A 23,024-nucleotide genomic window follows, 5' to 3' on the forward strand; every position below is an offset into this window, starting at 1 on the left:
AACCTAACCTTAACACTAACGTGAACACACACCCAAACTCTAGCCCTAACAATCAAAATAACCCTGCCCCTATCCTAAACTTCATCCAAACCCTAACCCTAATATTAACCCTAAACCTAAACCTAACCCAAACCTTATCCTTAAACATAACTCTAACCATAATGCTAGTCCATATGGAACCCTAATCCGAACCCTTACAATAGCCCTGAACCTAACCCTGAACGTAATCTTAATCCCAAACCGAGACCTAAACCTAACCCTAATCCTAACTCTAACCTTGACCCTAAATACAACACAAACTCTAATCCTATACCTGGACCTAAACCTAAATATTGCCCAACACCTAACCATAACCCTAAACCTAACCCTAACTCTAACCCTAATGATGACACTTCCCCTAAACCCTCACCTTAACTGTAAAATTAACCGTAACCCTCACCCTAACCCCTAACCGTATTCCCCAAACCTAACCCTAACACTATCCCTAAACCTAACCCTAACACTAACGTGAAACCCTGAGCCCTAACAATAACCCTAACCCTAACCCAAACCCTAACCCCTAACACCAAAGCCTAACCCAAACCTTAACCCTAACTCTCACCCTAACTCGAACACTAACCTGAAACCTAATCATAAACCTAACCACAACCCTAAACCAAACCTAACCATGGCCAGAACCACAATGCTTAACTGGAACCCTCACCCAAACCCTAACCCTAAACCACACTTCTAACCCCAACACCTTACCATGAGCATAATCCTAACCCTACCCAACCCTAACCATAAACCTAACCCTCACCCCAACCACAACGCCTAACACAAACCGGAACTCTGACTGTTAATTTAATGTAACCCTAACCTAAAATCTAACAATACCCTAAAACTAAACAGAACCCGTAAACTTAACCCTAATCCTAAAAATAACTTTAACCCCACCTCAGAACGAACCCAAACCTTAGCCATAACCCTAACCCTCACCCTATCTTAAAATTCACCCTATCCCTAACCGAAAACTAACCCTAACTTTAACTTTAAAGAAAAAAAACCCTACCCCTAAACCTAACCCTAACCTTAATCTTGGCCCACTTGTGACCCTAAACCGAACCCTTACCATATCGCTGACCCTAACCCTCGCCCTCAACCGAATCCTAATCCTAACCCTGACCCTAACCCTAACCTAACCTTAACCTAACTTTAAGCCTACTATAAACTTACAGCTAACACTAACCCCTAACCCTAACTCTAACCGTAACCCTAGCCCTAACGGTAACACCCAAAACACTCAACTTAACTGTAAACGTAACTTTAACTCTTACCCTAACCCTAAACTTAACCCTAAACCTAACCCTACAATAAACCTAAAAGAAACACTAACCCCTAACCCTAACTCTAACCCTAATCCTTAGCCTAAACCTAAACTTAACCCTAAACCTAAACTCTCACCTTAACTCTAACCCTAACCCTAAACCAAACCCTCACTCTTAACCAAAATTTCACCCTAACCGGAACACTAAACCTACCCTAACTTCATTCAAACCCTAGCCCTAAACAAAACTAAAACTAACCCTAACCCTAACCCTAACACTAACCCCAACCCTAAACCTAAACATAAGCCTAACCCTGACCCTAACCTGAATCCTAACCCCTAACCCCTAACCCTAAACCTCACGCTTAACATAAACTTCATGCTAACCCTAACCCTAAAACTAAAAAAAGAAACCGAAACATAACACTAAATCTCCCCTGACCCTGACCCTAACCCTAATCCTAAGCATAAACCTAACCCTAACCCTAACTCTATCCCTAGCCCTAACCGTAACACCCTAAAACATCAGCTTATCTGTAAACCTAACACTAACCCTCACACGAAGCCCTAACCCTTTCCCCAACCCTAACCCTATCCCTAATCCTAGTCCTAACCCTGACGTAAACCTAACCCTTACCCTAACCCGAAAATGAACCCTAACCTTAAGTCTACCGTAAAACTAACCCTAAACCTAACAATAACTTTAAACTTGACCCTAACCGTAATCCTAAACGCTAGAACTCACTCTAACTCTAAACCTAACCATAACCCTAACCTAGCAGTACCCTTTAGTGTAAACCTAGACTTAACAGTAACCTTAGCCCTACCCTGACTCTAACCCTAACCCTAAACCTAATCCTAACACTAACCTTAACCCTTACACTCACTATTAACTGAAACTTCACCCGAACCCTAACTCTAACTCTAAACCTAACCATAACAATTAACCTAAACCCTCTCCTTAAGTGTAAACCTAACACTAACAGTCACCCTTAACCTTAACCGTATCCCCAACCCTAAACATAATGCTATCCCTAACCTTAAACCTAACCCTAACTCTAACACGAACAGAAACCCGATCTAACCCTAACCCTAACATTAACCCTAAACTGAAGCCTACCCTAACCATAAGGATAATCCTAAGCCTAACCCACTAAACCTAATGTCTAACACTAACTCAAATCCTAACCCGTATACTAACCCTTGTCTTAAGCTCACCCGTAACCTAAACTTCATACTAAGGCTAAACCGAAACCTAACCCTAAACATAAGCGCAACCCTAACCCGAACCCTAAACCTAACCTTAACACTAACGTGAACACACACCCAAACTCTAGCCCTAACAATCAAAATAACCCTGCCCCATCCTAAACTTCATCCAAACCCTAACCCTAACATTAACCCTAAACCTAAACCTAACCCAAACCTTATCCTTAAACATAACTCTAACCATAATGCTAGTCCATATGGAACCCTAATCCGAACCCTTACAATAGCCCTGATCCTAACCCTGAAAGTAATCTTAATCCTAAACCTAGACCTAAACCTAACCCTAATCCTAACTCTAACCTTGACCCTAAATACAACACAAACTCTAATCCTATACCTGGACCTAAACCTAAATATTGCCAAACACCTAACCATAACCCTAAACCTAACCCTAACTCTAACCCTAATGATGACACTTCCCCTAAACCCTCACCTTAACTGTAAAATTAACCGTAACCCTCACCCTAACCCCTAACCGTATTCCCCAAACCTAACCCTAACACTATCCCTAAACCTAACCCTAACACTAACGTGAAACCCTGAGCCCTAACAATAACCCTAACCCTAACCCAAACCCTAACCCCTAACACCAAAGCCTAACCCAAACCTTAACCCTAACTCTCACCCTAACTCGAACACTAACCTGAAACCTAATCATAAACCTAACCATAACCCTAAACCAAACCTAACCTTGGCCACAACCACAATGCTTAACCGGAACCCTCACCCAAACCCTAACCCTAAACCACACTTCTAACCCCAACACCTTACCATGAGCATAATCCTAACCCTACCCAACCCTAACCATAAACCTAACCCTCACCCCAACCACAACGCCTAACACAAGCCGGAACTCTGACTGTTAATTTAATGTAACCCTAAACTAAAATCTAACAATACCCTAAAACTAAACAGGACCCGTAAACTTAACCCTAACCCTAAAAATAACTTTAACACCACCTCAGAACGAACCCAAACCTTAGCCATAACCCTAACCCTCACCCTATCTTAAACTTCACCCTATCCCTAACCTAAAACTAACCCTAACTTTAACTTTAAAGAAAAAAAAACCCTACCCCTAAACCTAACCCTAACCTTAAACTCGGCCCACTTGTGACCCTAAACCTAACCCTTACCATATCGCTGACCCTAACCCTCGCCCTCAACCTAATCCTAATCCTAACACTCACCCTAACCCTACCCTAACCTTAACCTGACTTTAAGCCTATTATAAACTTACACCTAACACTAACCCCTAACCCTAACTCTAACCGAAACCTTAGCCCTAACAGTAACACCCAAAACACTCAACTTAACTGTAAACGTAACTCTAACTCTTACCCTAACCCTAAACTTGACCCTAAAACTAACCCTACCCTAAACCTAACAGAAACACTAACCCCTAACCCTAACTCTAACCCTAATCCTTAGCCTAAACCTAAACTTAACCCTAAACCTAAACCTAAACTCTCACCTTAACTCTAACCCTAACCCTAAACCAAACCCTCACTCTTAACCAAAATTTCACCCTAACCGGAACACTAAACCTACCCTAAGTTCATTCAAACCCTAACCCTAAACAAAACTAAAACTAACCCTAACCCTAACACTAATCCCAACCCTAAAGCTAAACATAAGCCTAACCCTGACCCTAACCTGAATCCTAACCCCTAACCCTAAACCTCACGCTTAACATAAACTTCATGCTAACCCTAACCCTAAAACTAAAAAAAGAAACCGAAACATAACACTAAATCTCCCCGACCCTGACCCTAACCCTAATCCTAAGCATAAACCTAACCCTAACCCTAACTCTATCCCTACCCTAACCGTAACACCCTAAAACATCAGCTTATCTGTAAACCTAACACTAACCCTCACACGAACCCCTAACCCTTTCACCAACTCTAACCCTATCCCTAATCCTAGCCCTAACCCTGACCTAAACCTAACTCTTACCCTAACCCTGAAATTAACCCTAACCTTAAGTCTACCGTAAACCTAACCCTAAACCTAACAATAACTCTAAACTTGACCCTAACCGTAATCCTAAACGCTAGCACTCACTCTAACTCTAAACCTAACCAAAACCCTAACCTAGCAGTAACCTTTAGTGTAAACCTAGACTTAACAGTAACCTTAGCCCTACCCTGACTCTAACCCTAACCCTAAACCTAATCCTAACACTAACCTTAACCCTAACTCTAACCTTAACACTAACACTCACTAGTAACTGAAACTTCACCCGAACCCTAACTCTAACTCTAAACCTAACCATAACAATTAACCTAAACCCTCTCTTTAAGTGGAAACCTAACACTAACAGCCACCCTAAACCTTAACCGTATCCCCAACCCTAAACATAACGCTATCCCTAACCTTAAACCTAACCCTAACTCTAACACGAACAGAAACCCGATCTAACCCTGACCCTAACATTAACCCTAAACTTAAGCCTACCCTAACCATAAGGATAATCCTAAGCCTAACCCACTAAACCTAATGTCTAACACTAACTCAAATCCTAACCCGTATACTAACCCTTGTCTTAAGCTCACCCGTAACCTAAACTTCATACTAAGGCTAAACCGAAACCTAACCCTAAACATAAGCGCAACCCTAACCCGAACCCTAAACCTAACCTTAACACTAACGTGAACACACACCCAAACTCTAGCCCTAACAATCAAAATAACCCTGCCCCTATCCTAAACTTCATCCAAACCCTAACCCTAACATTAACCCTAAACCTAAACCTAACCCAAACCTTATCCTTAAACATAACTCTAACCATAATGCTAGTCCATATGGAACCCTAATCCGAACCCTTACAATAGCCCTGAACCTAACCCTAAACGTAATCTTAATCCTAAACCTAGACCTAAACCTAACCCTAATCCTAACTCTAACCTTGACCCTAAATACAACACAAACTCTAATCCTATACCTGGACCTAAACCTAAATATTGCCCAACACCTAACCATAACCCTAAACCTAACCCTAACTCTAACCCTAATGATGACACTTCCCCTAAACCCTCACCTTAACTGTAAAATTAACCGTAACCCTCACCCTAACCCCTAACCGTATTCCCCAAACCTAACCCTAACACTATCCCTAAACCTAACCCTAACACTAACGTGAAACCCTGAGCCCTAACAATAACCCTAACCCTAACCCAAACCCTAACCCCTAACACCAAAGCCTAACCCAAACCTTAACCCTAACTCTCACCCTAACTCGAACACTAACCTGAAACCTAATCATAAACCTAACCACAACCCTAAACCAAACCTAACCATGGCCACAACCACAATGCTTAACCGGAACCCTCACCCAAACCCTAACCCTAAACCACACTTCTAACCCCAACACCTTACCATGAGCATAATCCTAACCCTACCCAACCCTAACCATAAACCTAACCCTCACCCCAACCACAACGCCTAACACAAACCGGAACTCTGACTGTTAATTTAATGTAACCCTAACCTAAAATCTAACAATACCCTAAAACTAAACAGAACCCGTAAACTTAACCCTAATCCTAAAAATAACTTTAACCCCACCTCAGAACGAACCCAAACCTTAGCCATAACCCTAACCCTCACCCTATCTTAAAATTCACCCTATCCCTAACCGAAAACTAACCCTAACTTTAACTTTAAAGAAAAAAAACCCTACCCCTAAACCTAACCCTAACCTTAATCTTGGCCCACTTGTGACCCTAAACCGAACCCTTACCATATCGCTGACCCTAACCCTCGCCCTCAACCGAATCCTAATCCTAACCCTGACCCTAACCCTAACCTAACCTTAACCTAACTTTAAGCCTACTATAAACTTACAGCTAACACTAACCCCTAACCCTAACTCTAACCGTAACCCTAGCCCTAACGGTAACACCCAAAACACTCAACTTAACTGTAAACGTAACTTTAACTCTTACCCTAACCCTAAACTTAACCCTAAACCTAACCCTACAATAAACCTAAAAGAAACACTAACCCCTAACCCTAACTCTAACCCTAATCCTTAGCCTAAACCTAAACTTAACCCTAAACCTAAACCTAAACTCTCACCTTAACTCTAACCCTAACCCTAAACCAAACCCTCACTCTTAACCAAAATTTCACCCTAACCGGAACACTAAACCTACCCTAACTTCATTCAAACCCTAGCCCTAAACAAAACTAAAACTAACCCTAACCCTAACCCTAACACTAACCCCAACCCTAAACCTAAACATAAGCCTAACCCTGACCCTAACCTGAATCCTAACCCCTAACCCCTAACCCTAAACCTCACGCTTAACATAAACTTCATGCTAACCCTAACCCTAAAACTAAAAAAAGAAACCGAAACATAACACTAAATCTCCCCTGACCCTGACCCTAACCCTAATCCTAAGCATAAACCTAACCCTAACCCTAACTCTATCCCTAGCCCTAACCGTAACACCCTAAAACATCAGCTTATCTGTAAACCTAACACTAACCCTCACACGAAGCCCTAACCCTTTCCCCAACCCTAACCCTATCCCTAATCCTAGTCCTAACCCTGACGTAAACCTAACCCTTACCCTAACCCGAAAATGAACCCTAACCTTAAGTCTACCGTAAAACTAACCCTAAACCTAACAATAACTTTAAACTTGACCCTAACCGTAATCCTAAACGCTAGAACTCACTCTAACTCTAAACCTAACCATAACCCTAACCTAGCAGTACCCTTTAGTGTAAACCTAGACTTAACAGTAACCTTAGCCCTACCCTGACTCTAACCCTAACCCTAAACCTAATCCTAACACTAACCTTAACCCTTACACTCACTATTAACTGAAACTTCACCCGAACCCTAACTCTAACTCTAAACCTAACCATAACAATTAACCTAAACCCTCTCCTTAAGTGTAAACCTAACACTAACAGTCACCCTTAACCTTAACCGTATCCCCAACCCTAAACATAATGCTATCCCTAACCTTAAACCTAACCCTAACTCTAACACGAACAGAAACCCGATCTAACCCTAACCCTAACATTAACCCTAAACTGAAGCCTACCCTAACCATAAGGATAATCCTAAGCCTAACCCACTAAACCTAATGTCTAACACTAACTCAAATCCTAACCCGTATACTAACCCTTGTCTTAAGCTCACCCGTAACCTAAACTTCATACTAAGGCTAAACCGAAACCTAACCCTAAACATAAGCGCAACCCTAACCCGAACCCTAAACCTAACCTTAACACTAACGTGAACACACACCCAAACTCTAGCCCTAACAATCAAAATAACCCTGCCCCATCCTAAACTTCATCCAAACCCTAACCCTAACATTAACCCTAAACCTAAACCTAACCCAAACCTTATCCTTAAACATAACTCTAACCATAATGCTAGTCCATATGGAACCCTAATCCGAACCCTTACAATAGCCCTGATCCTAACCCTGAAAGTAATCTTAATCCTAAACCTAGACCTAAACCTAACCCTAATCCTAACTCTAACCTTGACCCTAAATACAACACAAACTCTAATCCTATACCTGGACCTAAACCTAAATATTGCCAAACACCTAACCATAACCCTAAACCTAACCCTAACTCTAACCCTAATGATGACACTTCCCCTAAACCCTCACCTTAACTGTAAAATTAACCGTAACCCTCACCCTAACCCCTAACCGTATTCCCCAAACCTAACCCTAACACTATCCCTAAACCTAACCCTAACACTAACGTGAAACCCTGAGCCCTAACAATAACCCTAAACCTAACCCAAACCCTAACCCCTAACACCAAAGCCTAACCCAAACCTTAACCCTAACTCTCACCCTAACTCGAACACTAACCTGAAACCTAATCATAAACCTAACCACAACCCTAAACCAAACCTAACCATGGCCAGAACCACAATGCTTAACTGGAACCCTCACCCAAACCCTAACCCTAAACCACACTTCTAACCCCAACACCTTACCATGAGCATAATCCTAACCCTACCCAACCCTAACCATAAACCTAACCCTCACCCCAACCACAACGCCTAACACAAACCGGAACTCTGACTGTTAATTTAATGTAACCCTAACCTAAAATCTAACAATACCCTAAAACTAAACAGAACCCGTAAACTTAACCCTAATCCTAAAAATAACTTTAACCCCACCTCAGAACGAACCCAAACCTTAGCCATAACCCTAACCCTCACCCTATCTTAAAATTCACCCTATCCCTAACCGAAAACTAACCCTAACTTTAACTTTAAAGAAAAAAAACCCTACCCCTAAACCTAACCCTAACCTTAATCTTGGCCCACTTGTGACCCTAAACCGAACCCTTACCATATCGCTGACCCTAACCCTCGCCCTCAACCGAATCCTAATCCTAACCCTGACCCTAACCCTAACCTAACCTTAACCTAACTTTAAGCCTACTATAAACTTACAGCTAACACTAACCCCTAACCCTAACTCTAACCGTAACCCTAGCCCTAACGGTAACACCCAAAACACTCAACTTAACTGTAAACGTAACTTTAACTCTTACCCTAACCCTAAACTTAACCCTAAACCTAACCCTACAATAAACCTAAAAGAAACACTAACCCCTAACCCTAACTCTAACCCTAATCCTTAGCCTAAACCTAAACTTAACCCTAAACCTAAACCTAAACTCTCACCTTAACTCTAACCCTAACCCTAAACCAAACCCTCACTCTTAACCAAAATTTCACCCTAACCGGAACACTAAACCTACCCTAACTTCATTCAAACCCTAGCCCTAAACAAAACTAAAACTAACCCTAACCCTAACCCTAACACTAACCCCAACCCTAAACCTAAACATAAGCCTAACCCTGACCCTAACCTGAATCCTAACCCCTAACCCCTAACCCTAAACCTCACGCTTAACATAAACTTCATGCTAACCCTAACCCTAAAACTAAAAAAAGAAACCGAAACATAACACTAAATCTCCCCTGACCCTGACCCTAACCCTAATCCTAAGCATAAACCTAACCCTAACCCTAACTCTATCCCTAGCCCTAACCGTAACACCCTAAAACATCAGCTTATCTGTAAACCTAACACTAACCCTCACACGAAGCCCTAACCCTTTCCCCAACCCTAACCCTATCCCTAATCCTAGTCCTAACCCTGACGTAAACCTAACCCTTACCCTAACCCGAAAATGAACCCTAACCTTAAGTCTACCGTAAAACTAACCCTAAACCTAACAATAACTTTAAACTTGACCCTAACCGTAATCCTAAACGCTAGAACTCACTCTAACTCTAAACCTAACCATAACCCTAACCTAGCAGTACCCTTTAGTGTAAACCTAGACTTAACAGTAACCTTAGCCCTACCCTGACTCTAACCCTAACCCTAAACCTAATCCTAACACTAACCTTAACCCTTACACTCACTATTAACTGAAACTTCACCCGAACCCTAACTCTAACTCTAAACCTAACCATAACAATTAACCTAAACCCTCTCCTTAAGTGTAAACCTAACACTAACAGTCACCCTTAACCTTAACCGTATCCCCAACCCTAAACATAATGCTATCCCTAACCTTAAACCTAACCCTAACTCTAACACGAACAGAAACCCGATCTAACCCTAACCCTAACATTAACCCTAAACTGAAGCCTACCCTAACCATAAGGATAATCCTAAGCCTAACCCACTAAACCTAATGTCTAACACTAACTCAAATCCTAACCCGTATACTAACCCTTGTCTTAAGCTCACCCGTAACCTAAACTTCATACTAAGGCTAAACCGAAACCTAACCCTAAACATAAGCGCAACCCTAACCCGAACCCTAAACCTAACCTTAACACTAACGTGAACACACACCCAAACTCTAGCCCTAACAATCAAAATAACCCTGCCCCATCCTAAACTTCATCCAAACCCTAACCCTAACATTAACCCTAAACCTAAACCTAACCCAAACCTTATCCTTAAACATAACTCTAACCATAATGCTAGTCCATATGGAACCCTAATCCGAACCCTTACAATAGCCCTGATCCTAACCCTGAAAGTAATCTTAATCCTAAACCTAGACCTAAACCTAACCCTAATCCTAACTCTAACCTTGACCCTAAATACAACACAAACTCTAATCCTATACCTGGACCTAAACCTAAATATTGCCAAACACCTAACCATAACCCTAAACCTAACCCTAACTCTAACCCTAATGATGACACTTCCCCTAAACCCTCACCTTAACTGTAAAATTAACCGTAACCCTCACCCTAACCCCTAACCGTATTCCCCAAACCTAACCCTAACACTATCCCTAAACCTAACCCTAACACTAACGTGAAACCCTGAGCCCTAACAATAACCCTAACCCTAACCCAAACCCTAACCCCTAACACCAAAGCCTAACCCAAACCTTAACCCTAACTCTCACCCTAACTCGAACACTAACCTGAAACCTAATCATAAACCTAACCATAACCCTAAACCAAACCTAACCTTGGCCACAACCACAATGCTTAACCGGAACCCTCACCCAAACCCTAACCCTAAACCACACTTCTAACCCCAACACCTTACCATGAGCATAATCCTAACCCTACCCAACCCTAACCATAAACCTAACCCTCACCCCAACCACAACGCCTAACACAAGCCGGAACTCTGACTGTTAATTTAATGTAACCCTAAACTAAAATCTAACAATACCCTAAAACTAAACAGGACCCGTAAACTTAACCCTAACCCTAAAAATAACTTTAACACCACCTCAGAACGAACCCAAACCTTAGCCATAACCCTAACCCTCACCCTATCTTAAACTTCACCCTATCCCTAACCTAAAACTAACCCTAACTTTAACTTTAAAGAAAAAAAAACCCTACCCCTAAACCTAACCCTAACCTTAAACTCGGCCCACTTGTGACCCTAAACCTAACCCTTACCATATCGCTGACCCTAACCCTCGCCCTCAACCTAATCCTAATCCTAACACTCACCCTAACCCTACCCTAACCTTAACCTGACTTTAAGCCTATTATAAACTTACACCTAACACTAACCCCTAACCCTAACTCTAACCGAAACCTTAGCCCTAACAGTAACACCCAAAACACTCAACTTAACTGTAAACGTAACTCTAACTCTTACCCTAACCCTAAACTTGACCCTAAAACTAACCCTACCCTAAACCTAACAGAAACACTAACCCCTAACCCTAACTCTAACCCTAATCCTTAGCCTAAACCTAAACTTAACCCTAAACCTAAACCTAAACTCTCACCTTAACTCTAACCCTAACCCTAAACCAAACCCTCACTCTTAACCAAAATTTCACCCTAACCGGAACACTAAACCTACCCTAAGTTCATTCAAACCCTAACCCTAAACAAAACTAAAACTAACCCTAACCCTAACACTAATCCCAACCCTAAAGCTAAACATAAGCCTAACCCTGACCCTAACCTGAATCCTAACCCCTAACCCTAAACCTCACGCTTAACATAAACTTCATGCTAACCCTAACCCTAAAACTAAAAAAAGAAACCGAAACATAACACTAAATCTCCCCGACCCTGACCCTAACCCTAATCCTAAGCATAAACCTAACCCTAACCCTAACTCTATCCCTACCCTAACCGTAACACCCTAAAACATCAGCTTATCTGTAAACCTAACACTAACCCTCACACGAACCCCTAACCCTTTCACCAACTCTAACCCTATCCCTAATCCTAGCCCTAACCCTGACCTAAACCTAACTCTTACCCTAACCCTGAAATTAACCCTAACCTTAAGTCTACCGTAAACCTAACCCTAAACCTAACAATAACTCTAAACTTGACCCTAACCGTAATCCTAAACGCTAGCACTCACTCTAACTCTAAACCTAACCAAAACCCTAACCTAGCAGTAACCTTTAGTGTAAACCTAGACTTAACAGTAACCTTAGCCCTACCCTGACTCTAACCCTAACCCTAAACCTAATCCTAACACTAACCTTAACCCTAACTCTAACCTTAACACTAACACTCACTAGTAACTGAAACTTCACCCGAACCCTAACTCTAACTCTAAACCTAACCATAACAATTAACCTAAACCCTCTCTTTAAGTGGAAACCTAACACTAACAGCCACCCTAAACCTTAACCGTATCCCCAACCCTAAACATAACGCTATCCCTAACCTTAAACCTAACCCTAACTCTAACACGAACAGAAACCCGATCTAACCCTGACCCTAACATTAACCCTAAACTTAAGCCTACCCTAACCATAAGGATAATCCTAAGCCTAACCCACTAAACCTAATGTCTAACACTAACTCAAATCCTAACCCGTATACTAACCCTTGTCTTAAGCTCACCCGTAACCTAAACTTCATACTAAGGCTAAACCGAAACCTAACCCTAAACATAAGCGCAACCCTAACCCGAACCCTAAACCTAACCTTAACACTAACGTGAACACACACCCAAACTCTAGCCCTAACAATCAAAATAACCCTGCCCCTATCCTAAACTTCATCCAAACCCTAACCCTAACATTAACCCTAAACCTAAACCTAACCCAAACCTTATCCTTAAACATAACTCTAACCATAATGCTAGTCCATATGGAACCCTAATCCGAACCCTTACAATAGCCCTGAACCTAACCCTAAACGTAATCTTAATCCTAAACCTAGACCTAAACCTAACCCTAATCCTAACTCTAACCTTGACCCTAAATACAACACAAACTCTAATCCTATACCTGGACCTAAACCTAAATATTGCCCAACACCTAACCATAACCCTAAACCTAACCCTAACTCTAACCCTAATGATGACACTTCCCCTAAACCCTCACCTTAACTGTAAAATTAACCGTAACCCTCACCCTAACCCCTAACCGTATTCCCCAAACCTAACCCTAACACTATCCCTAAACCTAACCCTAACACTAACGTGAAACCCTGAGCCCTAACAATAACCCTAACCCTAACCCAAACCCTAACCCCTAACACCAAAGCCTAACCCAAACCTTAACCCTAACTCTCACCCTAACTCGAACACTAACCTGAAACCTAATCATAAACCTAACCACAACCCTAAACCAAACCTAACCATGGCCACAACCACAATGCTTAACCGGAACCCTCACCCAAACCCTAACCCTAAACCACACTTCTAACCCCAACACCTTACCATGAGCATAATCCTAACCCTACCCAACCCTAACCATAAACCTAACCCTCACCCCAACCACAACGCCTAACACAAACCGGAACTCTGACTGTTAATTTAATGTAACCCTAACCTAAAATCTAACAATACCCTAAAACTAAACAGAACCCGTAAACTTAACCCTAATCCTAAAAATAACTTTAACCCCACCTCAGAACGAACCCAAACCTTAGCCATAACCCTAACCCTCACCCTATCTTAAAATTCACCCTATCCCTAACCGAAAACTAACCCTAACTTTAACTTTAAAGAAAAAAAACCCTACCCCTAAACCTAACCCTAACCTTAATCTTGGCCCACTTGTGACCCTAAACCGAACCCTTACCATATCGCTGACCCTAACCCTCGCCCTCAACCGAATCCTAATCCTAACCCTGACCCTAACCCTAACCTAACCTTAACCTAACTTTAAGCCTACTATAAACTTACAGCTAACACTAACCCCTAACCCTAACTCTAACCGTAACCCTAGCCCTAACGGTAACACCCAAAACACTCAACTTAACTGTAAACGTAACTTTAACTCTTACCCTAACCCTAAACTTAACCCTAAACCTAACCCTACAATAAACCTAAAAGAAACACTAACCCCTAACCCTAACTCTAACCCTAATCCTTAGCCTAAACCTAAACTTAACCCTAAACCTAAACCTAAACTCTCACCTTAACTCTAACCCTAACCCTAAACCAAACCCTCACTCTTAACCAAAATTTCACCCTAACCGGAACACTAAACCTACCCTAACTTCATTCAAACCCTAGCCCTAAACAAAACTAAAACTAACCCTAACCCTAACCCTAACACTAACCCCAAACCTAAACCTAAACATAAGCCTAACCCTGACCCTAACCTGAATCCTAACCCCTAACCCTAAACCTCACGCTTAACATAAACTTCATGCTAACCCTAACCCTAAAACTAAAAAAAGAAACCGAAACATAACACTAAATCTCCCCTGACCCTGACTCTAACCCTAATCCTAAGCATAAACCTAACCCTAACTCTATCCCTAACCCTAACCGTAACACCCTAAAACATCAGCTTATCTGTAAACCTAACACTAACCCTCACACGAACCCCTAACCCTTTCCCCAACCCTAACCCTATCCCTAATCCTAGTCCTAACCCTGACCTAAACCTAACTCTTACCCTAACCCTGAAATTAACCCTAACCTTAAGTCTACCGTAAACCTAACCCTAAACCTAACAATAACTCTAAACTTGACCCTAACCCTAATCCTAAATGCTAGCACTCACTCTAACTCTAAACCTAACCATAACCCTAACCTAGCAGTACCCTTTAGTGTAAACCTAGACTTAACAGTAACCTTAGCCCTACCCTGACTCTAACCCTAACCCTAAACCTAATCCTAACACTAACCTTAACCCTAACTCTAACCTTAACACTAACACTCACTAGTAACTGAAACTTCACCCGAACCCTAACTCTAACTCTAAACCTAACCATAACAATTAACCTAAACCCTCTCCTTAAGTGTAAATCTAACACTAACAGTCACCCTAAACCTTAACCGTATCCCCAACCCTAAACATAACGCTATCCCTAACCTTAAACCTAACCGTAACTCTAACACGAACAGAAACCCGATCTAACCCTAACCCTAACATTAACCCTAAACTTAAGCTTACCCTAACCATAAGGATAATCCTAAGCCTAACCCACTAAACCTAATGTCTAACACTAACTCAAATCCTAACCCGTATACTAACCCTTGTCTTAAGCTCACCCGTAACCTAAACTTCATACTAAGGCTAAACCGAAACCTAACCCTAAACATAAGCGCAACCCTAACCCGAACCCTAAACCTAACCTTAACACTAACGTGAACACACACCCAAACTCTAGCCCTAACAATCAAAATAACCCTGCCCCTATCCTAAACTTCATCCAAACCCTAACCCTAACATTAACCCTAAACCTAAACCTAACCCAAACCTTATCCTTAAACATAACTCTAACCATAATGCTAGTCCATATGGAACCCTAATCCGAACCCTTACAATAGCCCTGAACCTAACCCTGAACGTAATCTTAATCCTAAACCGAGACCTAAACCTAACCCTAATCCAAACTCTAACCTTGACTCTAAATACAACACAAACTCTAATCCTATACCTGGACCTAAACCTAAATATTGCCCAACACCTAACCATAACCCTAAACATTAACCCTAACTCTCACCCTAACTCGAACACTAACCTGAAACCTAATCATAAACCTAACCACAACCCTAAACCAAACCTAACCATGGCCACAACCACAATGCTTAACCGGAACCCTCACCCAAACCCTAACCCTAAACCACACTTCTAACCCCAACACCTTACCATGAGCATAATCCTAACCCTACCCAACCCTAACCATAAACCTAACCCGCACCCCAACCACAATGCCTAACACAAACCAGAACTCTGACTGTTAATTTAATGTACCCCTAAACTAAAATCTAACAATACCCTAAAACTAAACAGAACCCGTAAACTTAACCCTAACCCTAAAAATAACTTTAACACCACCTCAGAACGAACCCAAACCTTAGCCATAACCCTAACCCTCACCCTATCTTAAAATTCACCCTATCCATAACCTAAAACTAACCCTAACTTTAACTTTAAAGAAAAAAAACCTTACCCCTAAACCTAACCCTAACCTTAAACTTGGCCCACTTGTGACCCTAAACCTAACCCTTACCATATCGCTGACCCTAACCCTCGCCCTCAACCTAATCCTAATCCTAACCCTGACCCTAACCCTAACCTAACCTTAACCTAACTTTAAGCCTACTATAAGCTTACACCTAACACTAACCCCTAACCCTAACTCTAACCGTAACCCTAGCCCTAACGGTAACACCCAAAACACTCAGCTTAACTGTAAACGTAACTCTAACTCTTACCCTAACCCAATACTTAACCCTAAAACTAACCCTACCCTAAACCTAACAGAAACACTAACCCCTAACCCTAACTCTAACCCTAATCCTTAGCCTAAACCTAAACTTAACCCTAAACCTAAACCTAAACTCTCACCTTAACTCTAACCCTAACCCTAAACCAAACCCTCACTCTTAACCAAAATTTCACCCTAACCGGAACACTAAACCTACCCTAACTTCATTCAAACCCTAACCCTAAACAAAACTAAAACTAACCCTAACCCTAACCCTAACACTAACCCCAACCCTAAACCTAAACATAAGCCTAACCCTGACCCTAACCTGAATCCTAACCCCTAACCCCTAACCCTAAACCTCACGCTTAACATAAACTTCATGCTAACCCTAACCCTAAAACTAAAAAAAGAAACCGAAACATAACACTAAATCTCCCCTGACCCTGACCCTAACCCTAATCCTAAGCATAAACCTAACCCTAACCCTAACTCTATCCCTAACCCTAACCGTAACACCCTAAAACATCAGCTTATCTGTAAACCTAACACGAACCCCTAACCCTTTTACCAACCCTAACCCTATCCCTAATCCTAGCCCTAACCCTGACCTCAACCTAACCCTTACCCTAACCCGAAAATTAACCCTAACCTTAAGTCTACCGTAAACCTAACCCTAAACCTAACAATAACTCTAAACTTGACCCTAACCCTAACCCTAAACGCTAGCACTCACTCTAACTCTAAACCTAACCATAACCCTAACCTAGCAGTACCCTTTAGTGTAAACCTAGACTTAACAGTAACCTTAGCCCTACCCTGACTCTAACCCTAACCCTGAACCTAATTCTAACACTAACCTTAACCCTAAGTCTAAGCTTAACACTAACACTCACTATTAACTGAAACTTCACCCGAACCCTAACTCTAACTCTAAACCTAACCATAACAATTAACCTAAACCCTCTCCTTAAGTGTAAACCTAACACTAACAGTCACCCTAAACCTTAACCGTATCCCCAACCCTAAACATAACGCTATCCCTAACCTTAAACCTAACCCTAACTCTAACACGAACAGAAACCCGATCTAACCCTAACCCTAACATTAACCCTAAACTTAAGCCTACCCTAACCATAAGGATAATCCTAAGCCTAACCCACTAAACCTAATGTCTAACACTAACTCAAATCCTAACCCGTATACTAACCCTTGTCTTAAGCTCACCCGTAACCTAAACTTCATACTAACGCTAAACCGAAACCTAACCCTAAACATAAGTGCAACCCTAACCCGAACCCTAAACCTAACCTTAACACTAACGTGAACACACACCCAAACTCTAGCCCTAACAATCAAAATAACCCTGCCCCTATCCTAAACTTCATCCAAACCCTAACCCTAACATTAACCCTAAACCTAAACCTAACCCAAACCTTATCCTTAAACATAACTCTAACCATAATGCTAGTCCATATGGAACCCTAATCCGAACCCTTACAATAGCCCTGAACCTAACCCTGAACGTAATCTTAATCCCAAACCGAGACCTAAACCTAACCCTAATCCTAACTCTAACCTTGACCCTAAATACAACACAAACTCTAATCCTATACCTGGACCTAAACCTAAATATTGCCCAACACCTAACCATAACCCTAAACCTAACCCTAACTCTAACCCTAATGATGACACTTCCCCTAAACCCTCACCTTAACTGTAAAATTAACCGTAACCCTCACCCTAACCCCTAACCGTATTCCCCAAACCTAACCCTAACACTATCCCTAAACCTAACCCTAACACTAACGTGAAACCCTGAGCCCTAACAATAACCCTAACCCTAACCCAAACCCTAACCCCTAACACCAAAGCCTAACCCAAACCTTAACCCTAACTCTCACCCTAACTCGAACACTAACCTGAAACCTAATCATAAACCTAACCACAACCCTAAACCAAACCTAACCATGGCCACAACCACAATGCTTAACCGGAACCCTCACCCAAACCCTAACCCTAAACCACACTTCTAACCCCAACACCTTACCATGAGCATAATCCTAACCCTACCCAACCCTAACCATAAACCTAACCCTCACCCCAACCACAACGCCTAACACAAACCGGAACTCTGACTGTTAATTTAATGTAACCCTAACCTAAAATCTAACAATACCCTAAAACTAAACAGAACCCGTAAACTTAACCCTAACCCTAAAAATAACTTTAACCCCACCTCAGGACGAACCCAAACCTTAGCCATAACCCTAACCCTCACCCTATCTTAAAATTCACCCTATCCCTAACCGAAAACTAACCCTAACTTTAACTTTAAAGAAAAAAAACCCTACCTCTAAACCTAACCCTAACCTTAAACTTGGCCCACTTGTGACCCTAAACCGAACCCTTACCATATCGCTGACCCTAACCCTCGCCCTCAACCGAATCCTAATCCTAACCCTGACCCTAACCCTACCCTAACCTTAACCTAACTTTAAGCCTACTATAAACTTACACCTAACACTAACCCCTAACCCTAACTCTAACCGTAACCCTAGCCCTAACGGTAACACCCAAAACACTCAACTTAACTGTAAACGTAACTCTAACTCTTACCCTAACCCTAAACTTAACCCTAAAACTAACCCTACCCTAAACCTAACAGAAACACTAACCCCTAACCCTAACTCTAAGCCTAATCCTTAGCCTAAACCTAAACTTAACCCTAAACCTAAACCTAAACTCTCACCTTAACTCTAACCCTAACCCTAAACCAAACCCTCACTCTTAACCAAAATTTCACCCTAACCGGAACACTAAACCTACCCTAACTTCATTCAAACCCTAACCCTAAACAAAACTAAAACTAACCCTAACCCTAACACTAACCCCAACCCTAAAGCTAAACATAAGCCTAACCCTGACCCTAATCTGAATCCTAACCCCTAACCCTATACCTCACGCTTAACATAAACTTCATGCTAACCCTAACCCTAAAACTAAAAAAAGAAACCGAAACATAACACTAAATCTCCCCTGACCCTGACCCTAACCCTAATCCTAAGCATAAACCTAACCCTAACTCTATCCCTAACCCTAACTGTAACACCCTAAAACATCAGCTTATCTGTAAACCTAACACTAACCCTCACACGAACCCCTAACCCTTTCACCAACCCTAACCCTATCCCTAATCCTAGCCCTAAAGCTGACCTAAACCTAACCCTTACCCTAACCCGAAAATTAACCCTAACCTTAAGTCTACTGTAAACCTAACTCTAAAACTAACAATAACTCTAAACTTGACCCTAACCGTAATCCTAAACGCTAGCACTCACTCTAACTCTAAACCTAACCATAACCCTAACCTAGCAGTACCCTTTAGTGTAAACCTAGACTTAACAGTAACCTTAGCCCTACCCTGACTCTAACCCTAACCCTAAACATAATCCTAACACTAACCTTAACCCTAACTCTAACCTTAACACTAACACTCACTAGTAACTGAAACTTCACCCGAACCCTAACTCTAACTCTAAACCTAACCATAACAATTAACCTAAACCCTCTCTTTAAGTGGAAACCTAACACTAACAGCCACCCTAAACCTTAACCGTATCCCCAACCCTAAACATAACGCTATCCCTAACCTTAAACCTAACCCTAACTCTAACACGAACAGAAACCCGATCTAACCCTAACCCTAACATTAACCCTAAACTTAAGCCTACCCTAACCATAAGGATAATCCTAAGCCTAACCCACTAAACCTAATGTCTAACACTAACTCAAATCCTAACCCGTATACTAACCCTTGTCTTAAGCTCACCCGTAACCTAAACTTCATACTAAGGCTAAACCGAAACCTAACCCTAAACATAAGCGCAACCCTAACCCGAACCCTAAACCTAACCTTAACACTAACGTGAACACACACCCAAACTCTAGCCCTAACAATCAAAATAACCCTGCCCCTATCCTAAACTTCATCCAAACCCTAACCCTAACATTAACCCTAAACCTAAACCTAACCCAAACCTTATCCTTAAACATAACTCTAACCATAATGCTAGTCCATATGGAACCCTAATCCGAACCCTTACAATAGCCCTGAACCTAACCCTGAACGTAATCTTAATCCCAAACCGAGACCTAAACCTAACCCTAATCCTAACTCTAACCTTGACCCTAAATACAACACAAACTCTAATCCTATACCTGGACCTAAACCTAAATATTGCCCAACACCTAACCATAACCCTAAACCTAACCCTAACTCTAACCCTAATGATGACACTTCCCCTAAACCCTCACCTTAACTGTAAAATTAACCGTAACCCTCACCCTAACCCCTAACCGTATTCCCCAAACCTAACCCTAACACTATCCCTAAACCTAACCCTAACACTAACGTGAAACCCTGAGCCCTAACAATAACCCTAACCCTAACCCAAACCCTAACCCCTAACACCAAAGCCTAACCCAAACCTTAACCCTAACTCTCACCCTAACTCGAACACTAACCTGAAACCTAATCATAAACCTAACCACAACCCTAAACCAAACCTAACCATGGCCAGAACCACAATGCTTAACTGGAACCCTCACCCAAACCCTAACCCTAAACCACACTTCTAACCCCAACACCTTACCATGAGCATAATCCTAACCCTACCCAACCCTAACCATAAACCTAACCCTCACCCCAACCACAACGCCTAACACAAACCGGAACTCTGACTGTTAATTTAATGTAACCCTAACCTAAAATCTAACAATACCCTAAAACTAAACAGAACCCGTAAACTTAACCCTAATCCTAAAAATAACTTTAACCCCACCTCAGAACGAACCCAAACCTTAGCCATAACCCTAACCCTCACCCTATCTTAAAATTCACCCTATCCCTAACCGAAAACTAACCCTAACTTTAACTTTAAAGAAAAAAAACCCTACCCCTAAACCTAACCCTAACCTTAATCTTGGCCCACTTGTGACCCTAAACCGAACCCTTACCATATCGCTGACCCTAACCCTCGCCCTCAACCGAATCCTAATCCTAACCCTGACCCTAACCCTAACCTAACCTTAACCTAACTTTAAGCCTACTATAAACTTACAGCTAACACTAACCCCTAACCCTAACTCTAACCGTAACCCTAGCCCTAACGGTAACACCCAAAACACTCAACTTAACTGTAAACGTAACTTTAACTCTTACCCTAACCCTAAACTTAACCCTAAACCTAACCCTACAATAAACCTAAAAGAAACACTAACCCCTAACCCTAACTCTAACCCTAATCCTTAGCCTAAACCTAAACTTAACCCTAAACCTAAACCTAAACTCTCACCTTAACTCTAACCCTAACCCTAAACCAAACCCTCACTCTTAACCAAAATTTCACCCTAACCGGAACACTAAACCTACCCTAACTTCATTCAAACCCTAGCCCTAAACAAAACTAAAACTAACCCTAACCCTAACCCTAACACTAACCCCAACCCTAAACCTAAACATAAGCCTAACCCTGACCCTAACCTGAATCCTAACCCCTAACCCCTAACCCTAAACCTCACGCTTAACATAAACTTCATGCTAACCCTAACCCTAAAACTAAAAAAAGAAACCGAAACATAACACTAAATCTCCCCTGACCCTGACCCTAACCCTAATCCTAAGCATAAACCTAACCCTAACCCTAACTCTATCCCTAGCCCTAACCGTAACACCCTAAAACATCAGCTTATCTGTAAACCTAACACTAACCCTCACACGAAGCCCTAACCCTTTCCCCAACCCTAACCCTATCCCTAATCCTAGTCCTAACCCTGACGTAAACCTAACCCTTACCCTAACCCGAAAATGAACCCTAACCTTAAGTCTACCGTAAAACTAACCCTAAACCTAACAATAACTTTAAACTTGACCCTAACCGTAATCCTAAACGCTAGAACTCACTCTAACTCTAAACCTAACCATAACCCTAACCTAGCAGTACCCTTTAGTGTAAACCTAGACTTAACAGTAACCTTAGCCCTACCCTGACTCTAACCCTAACCCTAAACCTAATCCTAACACTAACCTTAACCCTTACACTCACTATTAACTGAAACTTCACCCGAACCCTAACTCTAACTCTAAACCTAACCATAACAATTAACCTAAACCCTCTCCTTAAGTGTAAACCTAACACTAACAGTCACCCTTAACCTTAACCGTATCCCCAACCCTAAACATAATGCTATCCCTAACCTTAAACCTAACCCTAACTCTAACACGAACAGAAACCC

Source organism: Loxodonta africana, chromosome 7 (genome assembly GCF_030014295.1).
Source record: "Loxodonta africana isolate mLoxAfr1 chromosome 7, mLoxAfr1.hap2, whole genome shotgun sequence".
NCBI lineage: Eukaryota > Metazoa > Chordata > Mammalia > Proboscidea > Elephantidae > Loxodonta > Loxodonta africana.